Here is a 14533-nt window from a genome sequence, read left to right on the forward strand (position 1 = left end):
CCACCCTAAGCAGTGTGGAGAACTCACAGGCAGTGGAGCTGGATGGGAATAGCTAGCCTGGTCTGCTATTAGGAAAGCATCCAGCTGCTACTACAAAGTGCTCAATGGTCAATTCACTATTATTTTTACTTAAATAGCACCAGCATATTGAATGTTCTGAGTGTGTGTATTTGTACATGCTGTGGTTGTATGTATGATGTGTATGCATGAAGGACAAAGGGCACCACCAAAAAATGACTATGGGCAAGATGTAATAGCATCTGAGTTCTGTGCACAGATGGGATGCTAGCCAAACTCAGGAGTTTTTGTAAAGGAGCAATCATTGCAAAACCATGGCTTGTAAATGATTGGCCCTTTAATAAATTATCTGATACCATAACGTCCAGCCCATAGTCATTTGTTAGGGACCCCCTTGTCTTAAGTACCCATAAACCCTTAATCCAGCTCTGGCCCACGTTAACAATCTGATTGGTTATCTATGCATACCTGACAAGTAGCAGCTATTGAGCTTTTATTTATATTAATATAAAATGTATTTATGAAAATAGTATATGTAAAATTAGTATTTTTCTTTGAATGGTAGTTCTTCTATGATACCTATTGGCTTGCAACTCCTAGGTAACAACAAGAATGCTCTATATAAATGACTGGGTTCTTCACACAGACTCATAGAAGGACAATCACAGCAAACATTCTCAAAATACAATTCTGTTCTATAGCAATGTAGTGAAGAGGAAATATCTAATAAAGCATGAAAGGGAAAGTATGCATTAATGCCAACAATGCACTTAATTACATGGATCACAGGGGCAGATTGGGAACTAAAAGTGGGCCTTAAAAAAAATCTTGAAGCGATCTCACATGGGTGGCACCAAATAAAATGTAGGCTGATCCAATTCCAAAATAGGTGGGATTAATGCTACACCTTGTAGAAACCGTTGGTTTCAATATGATTGCCAGTGAAATAGCCCCCAGACCTTTAAGCTGCTGTGGCAAACCAAAAACCTCCACAAATTTAAATAATACCCCCCCCCCCCATATTAAGACTATACAAACCACAAAACCTCTATCAAGCACACAACTCATTCCCATAATCCCCAGAATATCACAAACTAGAGATGAGCGGTCCAGCTTCCGAGGAATCAGAACCGCTCCAGACAGCGCCCCGCGAGCCACGCACATGAGTTTACGGCTTTGCTTGGAAACCCAAGCGCGGCCGAATGCTGTAATCTCGTGTCGGATTCTCGCGAGACGCCTCATTGGGCAGATTGCATTGTGAACTGGCAATACAGGAGGGGGACAGGGCCATTACACTAGGTAGAGCCACATCTTAAAAAAAAAAAAAATCATGTCTGCCAAGTGGACTCACATGTGCACCGTCATACCAGGGACGAAGTCTCCTTATGAAGAAATGCGTTGGTCGTGGTCTTCTTCAAACAACGCTGTGCATGACCCTTCTGATCTGCTAAAGATGTACCGACAGCTTTGACATGTCCCGGTCTCCTTCGTCTGCTTGCTGCGAATGTGGACTTCATGTGTTTGGCAAGCAGATTGCTCTAATCTTACATGTATGTGAGCTTGATTTTATTGCTCATTGGTTGCCCTTCCTCTCCTTTTCTTGCATACCTCGGTGGGATGTCTGAGCCATGGTTGGGCTCTATGGAGAAAGCTGCAGAAATACCTAATTAAACTACGCACGTGTATTGTGGTGACTGTGAGTTGTCGGACTTCCAATACATACATATATATGTGTGTGTGTATTATATACATATATACACACATTTACATAAGAATACGTTTGTTTGTTTGGACGCTGCCAAATCTTACACAGTTATTTAGTATCCAAAAATCAAGCTATTAGACCACATTGCAACAATGCAACAAAGCAAATATTGAAAACAACATTTTTGGGTAAAATATTTGCTTGATTGATGGAAAGAAACTTTGCAACAGTTCAGTATTCTAAATAGCATTTTTGATTTATCTACCAAATAATTTGCTAATTTGCTAATATTATAAAACTGGTACACATTACACATTACATATTGGACCATGCTACGCCGGGTGACCCTTCTTGTGTGTGTGTGTGTGTGTGTGTGTGTGTGTGTATATATATATATATATATATATATATATATATATATATATATATATATATATATATATATATATATATATATATATATATATATATACTGTATATATATATATAATAATTAAGGTTTCTTGCAAATATCCACTTACAACTGTAACTTAAAATGAATATTCCCATTAGTGAACACTTATGAGTACTAGACAGATTAACAATTTAAATATATAACACGGTTTTACAAGTACTGTACATCTAATTAAAATCATTAAAAAATATATCTAGAAAAATTAATGGATAATAAAGAAACACCGCTTTTAGGAATGTTAATTTTACTTCTAGAATAAAATGTATTGTTTTTTGCTCAGTTTTCTAGTACATTACAATATATGTTTTGACCAGATTTATATTAAAATATTTTTTTAAACTTTAGTTTTATTCATTAAAAGTAAACATATAGAAATAATTTTCCTAGATGCTGAAACAACACTCTGGGTGAGATTTAATAGGATGAGATATTCAGAAAGTGAGAGATTTTGGAAGAAATCTCCAGTTTTTTTAAAGCGGCAATCATCTACACTGCAAAATCACACTGGTTTTGCAGTGTACTGTAAATGATTGCCGCTTTAAAAAACTGGAGATTTCTTCCCAAATCTCTCACTTTCTGAATATCTCATCCTATTAAATCTCACCCTATGGGTAAATTTACTAACATGGGAATTCTTCTGAAGATGAGATGTTGCCCATAGCAACCAATCAAATTCTATTATTAAAATGCTAATTAAATAAGTGCAATCTGATTGGTTGCTATTGGCAACTCCCATCAGTAAATTTTCCCCTTAAAGTAATATTTCTAATTGTTAACTTATATTCAGTAGTTTTTTGCATATGTGTGTAATTTGGTTACTTTCTGTAATTTGGTTTACTTTATTTTCATTTAAAGTACAAATCCCATATAAAGATTGTTTATTTAATTATGCATTTATTTTTTATTTGCTATCCTTCTACACATCATTTTTCAAATTGTTTCTGGAAGACAAGCAAAAATGTGACCAGCTAAAAATGTGACCAGCTAATGCGACCAGCTAATTACCTCTGCGGCACCGCCAGCAGAGGTTCCTTTTCATCAGCGACCATATTATATTGCTCAGTGGCCACAACCAGGAGCATACTTTGATGACGATATACATAAAGAAAAAAAGTACAGGGTTCAGGCACTATTCAAAATGGACAAAGAAAGGGAGACCAGTGCACAGTTATATGGAGTACAGAATATATTGCCAGGTCCCGCCCCAGAACTACAAGTGCCAGCGGACCCTTTAATGCCCCGCATGCTGGGTCTTGTAGTTCTCCAAGTCCCCGCATGCAGGGGAGGCTTGCTGGGACTACTAGTTCCACAGTATTAGACAATAGTTACTTCTATTTTTGACACCATTTTATCAGCCCGGTGGCCACCGCTAAAGGGTCACTGGGGACAGCACCAGGCTTAAGCCTGGCCAGGTAAGTCCTGAAGGGGGGGGGGGGGCTTTATTGGGGGATTCCCTACTCCCCCAGGACCCCTGGCCAGGCTGACTGGTCAGTAGGGCTGAATGCTTTGGCCGGTGGGACTTGTATAAAAAGTCTCCCCCCGGCTGTGGCATTACCCTGCTGGCTGGTTGCGCCTGGGGCTGGTTATTAAAAAATGGGAACCCCTAGTCATGTTGTCCCCTGTATTTTGGGAACCAGCCCCGGCCAGCTGAGCCCTACTTGAATGGTTTCCTGATTTTTTTAATACCAGCCCTGGCTCTTTCAGCCTGGTGCTGGTTACGGTCGGGGGGGGGGGGGGGGAGACTCCATTTTTTAAATGTATTTATTTTTCTATTTTTTACACACTGCAGCCTGCACGGATCTGACTGATCCATGCAGGCTGAAGCCAAATACGCCTGGAAAAGGAAGTGTATTTTCCAGGCGTATTTAACCAGCAATTAGCAGCGTATCCCGCTAATTACGGTTAGTAAATTAGGAATCACCATTCTTTTGAATGGTGATTCCTATTCGTATCCTGTTGATGGTGTATTCATTCGTATTTGTAAATACAAATACGAATGTCCCATCAGTACGAATATGAATATTATTTTTTTGGCATAGTAAATGGCAAAAATACGAATACTCCCCCAAAAAATCTAGCACGGCGCACATCACATCGCAGACCATAAGGCATACGATGGTATGCGATGCGATGTTATGCGATGGCATGCGATGTTATACAATTTTAAATTGGTATACCATCGCATTGTATGCCATTGTATCGCATATACAATGGTATGCGATTTAAAATTGTATAATCACCCTAATGGGCTTTTCAATGTTAAAAGTGCCCCCTATAAGATAAATAACCGTGTGAGTGCTTAGTATGTTAAAAGCACCCCCAAAGGCACCCCCCCTATGAACGGCAGCCTGAAGCGTTGCAAGCGCAGCGAGCCCGCGAGGGGCGGCGGTACGCCTCCTCCGACCTTTTCATACCCCCACTATCCACGTCGGCGTGGCGTTGATTATATATAGTGTGTCGAGCGCAGCGAATCGCGACTTTACATGTATTGTGCGTGCGCTCGCCACACTTCGGGCTCGGTGGCTCGCTGCGCTCACCACACTATATAAAATCAACTCCATGCCGCTGTGGATAGTGGGGGTATGAAAAGGTCGGAGGACGCGTACCGCCGCCCCTCGCGGGCTCGCTGCACTCGCCACGCTTCGGGTTGCCGTTCATAGTGGGGGTGCCGTTGGGGGTGCATTTAACATTGTAAGCCCCCATTAGGGTGCTTATACAATTAAAAATCGTATAAGGAGCTTATACAATTTAAAATCGCATCGGGTGCATGGCATGCGATGCGATTTATATATCGTACGACTTAATATCGTGGGCGCTGTGATAATACATATTTTACTATGAAAATACTAATTTTTTTTTTACAAATTTTTCTTAGTGAATTTCTCCCAGCGTGTCAGCGTGATCTGTCTGCTCCAGGGGACATTGCCGGAGGGGGGAGTTTGTGCTTGTCAATGTTTATTCCTAGTTGGCCTGGTTAATGAGGCATAGCAGGGGAAGTATCATAGTGGCTCAATAAGCGCTGCTATAATCCATCTACCCAAAAAAGCCTTAAGTTCTCTTTAGAATTATATTTGGACATTAAATCAATCCCAGTTATTACCCAAATAATAAATACCAATATGTAGTATTGATTGGCCATGACTAAAGACAAAATGGATCTGCTAAGAATCAAAGAGGCCAATCTTATTAAATTAAGATTACCCATTTCGGTGGTATGCCCAAAAATTTCTCGGACTGGGCTAATTTCTTAGCAACTAATTAGCCCAACAACTGAAAATGTTCATTTCCAGTTCACATTTCTAGTATCCCCCTCCAAAATAATAATTATTTTATTAAACGTACTGGGTCCCATGTTGGCTCGTGATTCATAGCATAGTAACCACAATAGGTAGTCCTGGGATTTCTGATAAGACCTTAAATCTTTTTATTCGGATCTCACTATCACCTATCCAGTGATTGATAATAAATAAATATTTATGTTATGAAATCAAACTATTGCACTTTTGCGATAAAACCCTGAGGGACTTGATAAATGCTTATTGGAATCGGAGGTGTCATTCATACTTGAGGTCATTTATGCAACATCTGAAGATTGATTTTTTTTTAAAGCTCTCTGAAGCTGTTTTAAGGTATTCAATATAATTGGCGACCATCTTTTAAAAACACTAATTGGAACTTATTACAGTTTTTTATATTCATTTATGGTCTGAGGAAAAAATTTCCACTGAAAAGCAAACCTCAGACTGAGAAAGCAATATCATCATTAAAAATGTATTTGATGGACACGTTTTTACCTTACTTATGGTATGCAGATATACGACTGAGGTTTTTCTAAAAGTTGCAGGTGCCAGTTGAGGAATAAAATGAAGGCCTCATTTTTTTTTCCATGCTTCTTTGCTATCACCCGTTCCAATGTTCAGTACTGTGGAGGGTACAGTTCTTATTGTGATTGCCAATGTTACTTACTGATGGAACTATATAACTATATAACTATAACTTTATGTACATTTATAGCTCCATCTGAGCATCCTAAAGCCAAAGTCTCCTTCGCAAGCATTAGATCCTACATGCCAGTTGTATAACCTCCGTTATATGCACATGGGCAGTATGAATGGCGAGTTCCTGAGTCCCTCATACTGTACATGTTTGTTTAGTAACATTATACCAGGAGCTACAGTACATGTGTTTTAGCCTAGGGCACCTGGAACCTTAATCAGGCGTGCTTATATCTCCATCACTGCCTGTGGGTGCAGTTGGGGTCCGGGGAGTGAGCACTCCAGTCATGACTGCATATGTCAAGAGCATGACAGTGACCATCAAATACCGTATATACTTGAGTATAAGTCGACCCGAATATAAGCTGTGGCACCTAATTTTACAACAAAAAAACTGGGACCCTCACTCAAGTATAAGCCGAGGGGGGGGGGGGGAGGGGAGGGCTTTTTCAGCATAAAAAATGTTCTGAAATAGTAGGCTTATACTCGAGGATATATGGTATATATAAATGTAACCTGCACTTGCTACTAAACCCACACACCATACCAACAACAAAATTCTTACATACTGTAACCACAAGGGACATGAGAGTAGATCTTGACATGCCACTCTTGTGTTTCTCTTCAGTTTGTTGGGAAATAAGAGGGTGTCACTCTGGTACTTCTTTTAAAGGTATCAAAGCACTAATGGTTATAGCACTGAAATTCTCTATGCTGAAACAATGGAACAAACCATCATGAGACCCACGAACACTGGACCCTGCACTCTGCAGCGCCATCTGTCCCTGTGGAGCTTGTCGTACCCGTCCCTGGCCAGGGGTTGACCCATTCAGGGAGGGTCTGTGACAGCTTGTCACCAAGGGGACAGGGAGGGAGAAATTGCAGCCCTCCTGTATGGTCCAGACTGTACTGTACTGGTTTTTACCTCATTGCCGGAACAAAACCAGGAGGCTGTAATCTAACCCTCCCGTCTCTCCGGTGACAGCTGTCATTGACATCACTCCAGATGAGATACCCCCCAAGTGTGAAATTGGCAAAGGTTGCTACAGAAAGCCAAAGGTCTGGTTTGTACTTGATCCCTAGAGAATATTCCTCTCTTATCCAACAGAAGAAAATACTCATCATGCAACATTTTCTGTGCATAATTTCTACCTGTTTGAAAGCATAGGGCATTCGATATTACGTCCAGGGCCTGATTCTGGTTAACATGGAAAGCTGCAAAATTCGTAGCTTTGCGTGTCATCTATGCATCTCCTCGTGAACGCGTGCCACTGATCCCCCCCCACATGATTTTGATGACCATTCAATGATTTATCTGGTGTCTTAAATCTGCAAGCACCCAGTATTGGAAGCAGACGGGCAGCTGACATCTGCTGGCGTCAGCTGCTCGTCCCATACACCCATGTCACCGGTGCATTAGCATGGGAACACCAAGTGTTTTCATGGGGAAACCCATGAAACGCTGGGTGTTCCCATGAGCACTACCCCATGCCCCCTGCCCACATTGCAAGATGCAAATGGGTCAGCGAATCATCAATTCTCCGCACCCGCTCGCACAAAGCGGCTGCACATGCGCATAAAACTTTACAGTACAGTATGTGCAGTTGCTGACCATCACCCCCCAGTTTGAATGCGCAGGGGGGTGAATGAGGACCTGATTCTGATCTAATGTGCCATCCCGAGCAATTAAAGGATATGCTAGTGTTTTTATAATTGGTTAAGTTACACCACCCACAGGGAGTTGAGTATGGAATTGCAGCAGTTGGCATCTCTACAGAAGACTGAAAGCAGGATACCGACGGCCAGAATCCCTACAGATTGCAGTATTTTTTCCCTACCCCAAATCCACCCCTACCTGCAGCCTAACCCTGACCTCCCCTTCTCAGCAGCCTAACCCAACCCATTCCACCTCCTGTACTTCCCTCCAGGATCTGTTGGTAATCTGATGTATTGACCATATCTGCAGGATCATATTGTATATAGCGATAATAGCATTAGAAAGTAAAACCACTATCATACATTTAGTGCAGGATGCAGTTACAAATATTCAGAAAATCTTTTTTTTTTTTACAAGTTAAAAGTCCATTTTCTGAACCAAACAATCTGTAATCTCATTCAATTGTGTTGTCCTAACTCTAGTAGTAAATCCCCTGAATGCTCTTAAAGCTTAATAGGACAGTGTAGAATATGTATTTGTTGTAATGTTTCAGCCTAGATTAGCAGGAGTGACAGAGCTTCAGGCCTACTGGGCTACTGTTCTCCTTAGATGACATTGCGGTAGGACAGAAATTAAATCATTCTTTTAATGTAGTCTACCTCTCAGTAGTAATCTCTCACTGTTGTTTTTGTTACGAAAATGATAAATCGCCAATCTCAATAGGTCAAATAAGAAGAGAGATGATTCTTTTGCCAAAAGAAACTCAGGTAATTTGGTTGCCATATATCATCTAAATACCATCACTTGAAGTTGTCTCTTCATTGTAGATACTGATATAGGAACATTCAAGTTTGCTTTGAGATTGGATGACATTCTCACATTCACTATTTTACATCTGTATTATCCGAGCAAGCAATTTATTAACCCTCTAATATTCGATGCTTTCTGTTGTGTCCACATTTCCCAGAATACTTAAGCATAGCCTGATAGTCTGCAGCAAAACATGGCAAGCTAAAGGCAGAGTTTTATTTATCACTTAATAAGTTTCTTGGGAGCATACAGAGGATTTCTTGATATATATTCACTGTAGAAAAAAGGCCACAAAGGATGATGAACTCATTAAAAGCACTGTTTACATGTCTTAGTTATTCCATGTGACCTTCAGCTGCCAGTGGTCTCATAAATCCTTGTCTTGCAATAGATCATACTCTGAATACCAATATATTCTGTATTAAATATAAAATTATATTTCCTTTTCATGTGAACTTGTTTTTTTTTTTTTATTTTGTTTATCTATGATTCTGCCGTATTATCGGAAGGAGAACTAGGACCGCCTCTTGTAGATTTGGCATTGGACAGATTACTGATGGGCTCCCAACATGGTGGATTTGGGGCCTATTTATTTAGTAAAAATGTCCATTTCATTTGCATTTTACAAATATCAGAGATATCTCTTTACTGTCACAGCCCCAGGGGATGCTGCAGAGGTCAGGCCCAATTTCCACCATTTAGGCAACTTGTAAGGGCCCGGCTTGCTCTGCCAATCCAGCAGCGTGCTATTCAGATGGCCACAGCAGGCAGAGGGATTGGGGGATTGGGTTCTCTGTGTGGGTTCTCTTGGGGGACACTTTGAAAAGGTTGCATCATAATTTGAGGAAAAAACATCCCAAATTGTGGCAAACAGGCGATTCTGCCATTGTGACAATGCACCTGCTCACTCAGATAATTAGATACTTCATTGTTCCTGTATTCTCTGAGATAATATAATTACTAGCTGTAATACATTCTGCATTTCCCTTGTTCAGCCCAGTCATTGTTCCAGTCCAATCCAAAATTCCAGACCATCGGTGTAAATCCAATGTTCCAGACCATTTGTGCAAATCTGATAATCCTGACTTTCAATGTAAATCCAATCATCCAGACCATTTGGGAAAAATCTAATAATCCAGACATTTTTGCAAGTATGATATTACAGACCATCGGTGCAAATCCAATATTCCAGACAAATAGTGTAAATCCAATATTCCAGACCATTGGTGCAAAACCGATATACCAGCCTCTTGTGTAAATCTGATAATCCAGATTTTCAGTGCAAATCCAATAATCTAGGCCATTTGGGCAAATCTAATAATCCAGACATCTGTGCAAATCCAATATTCCAGACCAACGGTGTAAATCCAATATTCCAGACCAATGGTGCAAATCCGATATTCCAGCCCATTTGTACAAATTTTATAATCCAGACTTTCGATGCAAATCCAATAATCGAGAATATTTGGCCAAATCTAATAATCCAGACATCTGTACAAGTATGATATTCCAGACCATCGGTGCAAATCCAATAACACAGACCATATGGGAAAATTCAATATTATAGGCCATCGGTGCAAAATCCAATATTCCAGATCATCAGTGTAAATTTTATATTCCAGACTATCTGTGCACATCTAGTAATCTAGACTATCCATGCAAATCTGATATTCCAAATAATCAATACAAGTCTGATATTCCTGATCAAGAATGTGAGATTAATTTTCAATGGCGTAACTATAGAGGGTGCAGGGGATGCAGCTGCTATGCACCCATTTTTTAAGTTTTTTTTATTCTGTTACACTGGCAGTGTCTGCGCCGCTGCCCTGTGTCCTCTTTCATTGGTGTGTTTAAAGTGACTGCAGCACTGGGGAGTGGGAGATACCGTGCCAGTGAGTGAAAGATGCGGCGTGGTCAGTGCCAGATTAAGGTCTAAATGGGCCTGGAGCTGAAAATTTATCAAGGGCCTATTATGCGCAATAATGTGGGAGGCGTGACCAGTGTTCTGGTTGGGTGGTCTGGTCATGGGTGTGTCTCTACTTGTGTAAAAACTTTCAACTAAATATATATGCCTGGAAAAGGCAGGGGGCTGGCATCGGAAAAATGCAGGGAGATATATTGGCGGGTGCCCTCCATAGGTGCACCCTCAGGACACAGATGTCCTAAAATACTTGCGGGTGAGGCGGCACTCCAGTCATACTGGCGGTATCTCCGGTTCCCGGGGGCTAGCAATGTGGGGCTGGGCTTGTTGGAAAGCCCTGGCCCACAGCTACAAAATGAGTAGCTCCATCAGGCCCATTGTTAATCCGGCCCTGGGCGTGGTGATTGGGAGCAGGGGACACCGCGCCAGTGAGAGAGGGACCTGGCATGGTGATCGGATGCAGGAGACACCGTGCCAGTGAGTGAGGGACCTGGTGCAGTGATTGGGAGCAGGAGACACCGCAGCAGTGAGTGAGGGACCCAGCACAGTGAGGGAGCAGGAGACACTGCACCAGTGAGTGGGAGAACAGTCTTCCCGAGCAGAAGACACGGACGGTGAATGGGTGAGAAGGTTTCTGAATACCTGCTACTGCCAGAGGTACACACAGGCGAGAAGGTATTAAGGAGCTACAAAGTGATAGCTGTCACAAGCCTTTCAAACAATGCTCTGCCATCTTCCTGCACCTCTACTACCCTTACCACTCATCCTATACTGTAGTGGCCCCCTCACCTCCTCAAACTACTCCTCCTTTACTCCCCTCTCTCATCCTCTACTCCCCTCTCTCTCATTCTCTACTCCCCTTCACTCTGGTCCCCTACTCAAGCCCACTCTTGTCCTTAAATCCGGCCCACTTACCTCCTTTACCCCCCTCATGCCCTCAACTCGCCCCCATTCACGTCCTCTACTCCCCCCACTCTTGTCCTCCTACCCAGCAAAATCCTGTCCTCTACTCTTCCCCTTTCTCATCCTCTACCCCCCACTCTTGTCCTCTACTCCTCCCTATTTTGTTCTCTAATCCCCCCCCCCTCACTCACGACACTGTCCCCCTTAATGGGCATCGTATTGACAATGGGGCAGGGGGCCCCTTTCAAGATTTTGCTATGGGGCCCACAGAGTATTAGTTTTGCCCCTGTTAATATCTCTGGCCACCAGAATATTCCTCTTAACTACAGCCTGCCTTGGTACCTGGTAGTTCTTCCAGATCTCATTGCTCCAATACCTCTTCTAGTGTTAGCTAAGGTAACCTGGACTAGGGGCCACAACCGGCTTGTTAGTTGCAGTGAAATCCAAGTTAGGTTTAGGCCAAGGGAGGTGCGTACAGGGAGTTTAGTGTTAAGTCCTTGGGAATGGGGGGGGGGGGGGCAAATTAGAGTAGGGAGGGTAAGAGTGAAGGGAGGACAGGGAGAAGGTAGATATACTTAACGGATCCCTGTTTGGATTTTAAATTTCAGAATGAGACTATTGATCTTATGGCTGCTGGCATCCCAACAGCCGGCCATCCATATTTATTACTCCCTGCTCTTAGGGCCACATCTGGCAGCACCACTCACATGGCTGCCCACCACTCCCATCCACTGCTGCTACCCACTCGCCATTACCCATCTGCCACTACCTGCCGCTCAGCTCCTATGTTGTGGCTGATGGACATTTCAATTTTGGTTCCGGGCACCAGCCTATCAGAGCTCACAGACTGAAAGCCACATTTAGTGATTGTCTTCTGCACCATGAGCTCTGATTGACTTACGATTCAAGGCCATGTTTGATATATCCAGCAGACTCAGCATGCTCTGCACACTCCTCTATTTAATATTAGCATCTGCGGCGGGATGCCAGATCTGGGCTCAGGGCTGGACTGAACTGGATGGCATTATGTGTAATAGGCACTACTGAGGACATTGTGTAAGGGGTACTACTGAGGGCATTGTGTGTAATAGGCACTACTGGGAGCATTGTTTGTAATAATCACTACTGGATGCATTATGTACGGGGCACTCCTTGGGGCATTAAGTCTATAAGCAAGAGTACTGGGGGCAATAAATGTAGCATAATATGTGGCATAATGTAATATGGGCATTAGGTGTAATGGGCATTAAGATGTGTGGTATAATATGTAATGGGCATTATGGTATTTGGCATATTGTGTAATGGGCATTAAAGTGTGTTAATGTATGGATTGGTTTTGATATTAGATACTTTACAAAGATAAGACAAAGGCCTTTTGAAGGTGCGTACACAATGTGTGATATTACAAACGATATTGCTGAATTTGGGCCTTCTAAATGATATTGTTTGTAATATCATCTAGTGTGTATGCTGAATATCGTTACCTCTGTACACTCCCGCAGGTCGTTAATGACCCCACTGTCGTCTGTACATGCAGCTCAATTTGACTAGCTGGAGAACGGGTTATGACACTAAATGATATTGTTAACAATATCGTTCAGTGAATATGCCCTATATCATTCCCTGGCGAGTTCAAAGAGTAATTATTGACGATATCGTCCTTAGACAAAATCACATAATGTGTAGGCACCCTTAGGAGTCGATACTATTTGTTCCGAAGGGTGCAAGATGCCATTCGGGTGCAATTTTCATGCATTTAAACGCTGAAAACAGCACCTGAATTATGCTGATCTTGCACCCGTTGCTATACCGAATTCACTTAAAATTGTGTGTGTGTGTTTGTGTGTGTGTGTGGGGGGGGGGGCTGCAGGCAACGACGGGGGAGCAGCAGGGAGGTGGCGGAGGGCCAATTAGCTATTGTATTATTCTTTAACAAGGGTAAGCCTGTGAAATCAAATGGGTCTTTCCTAGCTGTAATCAGATAATTCAACCTACAATGTAGGTTTTGTGAGACATGCAGAATAGAGGGTTACTGAATATAACAGGTGGTCAGAAGTCACTTCTGTCATGCAAATACTCCTCTAATCCTTTAAAATATTGCAGGAAAATCACAGAGTTTAAATAGCTCGCAAAATACTATTCCCATGGTTCATATTTATGTACATAGACTACTGCACCGCAACGGTTTATGCCTGACGACTGTAGCAGGTGTGTGTAGGATTTTTCTGTTTCATAATTAATTTGTCAGTTTTGTCTAAAAGCTTCTTTGCAGAAGTTGATGTAATCCAGCTCTCTGGGCTAAATTTACTGCAGAGATGAATACTGCCATAAATTGAGCAAGTCAGAGCAAATTCCTCTCTCAATAAATATTCAGAAAGCTAAATCCTTATTTCCCAGTAATTAATATATGCATGAAAAGCAGATGCAATCATTAGCACAGGATCTGTGTGCCGAGTTCATGCCCATTGACTAGATGCTATTCTATATCAGTGCTGTTAACTGTTTCCCTATACATGATACCTACATTTAAATTAAGTCATGCAAAATAGATGCTTTTAAAGACCGTGTTGAAACTGCATGCAAAATAACATAGCATCATGATTGTTATCTAAGTATATTTTTGTGACGGACACTGTCATATATTTCAAATATATAGAATATAATGCACAGAATGGAACTGAAAATTAAGGGGCGCTAATAGATTTATACAGGGCCTGCAACAGAAATCTTGTGGCCCATTACACTTAAAGTATGTGGCCCCCCATCAAAGAAATAACACATTTGCATCATATTTATTTACAGTTTCTCATATAGCGCAGCATATTCCGTTGAGCTTTACAATTGGAATATAATACCTCCCAACCTTTCTGGTTTCTGCAGGAATGTCCACGTTTTTGGGGATGTTCCTGCATCCCACCCGGGGCCGGCAGTGTCCTGTGGTGGGAGCAGTTGGGAGCCCCCCCTGTCGTCCAGTAAATAGACGCAAGTAGAAGGGCTGGGGGCTGGCCAGCAGCATGGAGAGCTACTAGCCATGCCCCCAAAGTGGCTAAAAACGCCCCCTTGCCACTAG

At 42.0% G+C, this 14533-nt stretch overlaps 1 protein-coding gene across 3 annotated transcripts in view; it reads left to right on the plus strand.

Annotated features, from left to right (window-relative positions):
• The window catches only part of HTR4 (5-hydroxytryptamine receptor 4), a 468365-nt gene that overhangs the window by 152361 nt on the left and 301471 nt on the right, over window positions 1-14533 (plus strand). The window lies entirely within an intron of this gene.

The sequence above is a fragment of the Crinia signifera genome, chromosome 4 (genome assembly GCF_055691185.1).
Source record: "Crinia signifera chromosome 4, ASM5569118v1, whole genome shotgun sequence".
In the NCBI taxonomy this organism is placed as follows: Eukaryota; Metazoa; Chordata; class Amphibia; order Anura; family Myobatrachidae; genus Crinia; species Crinia signifera.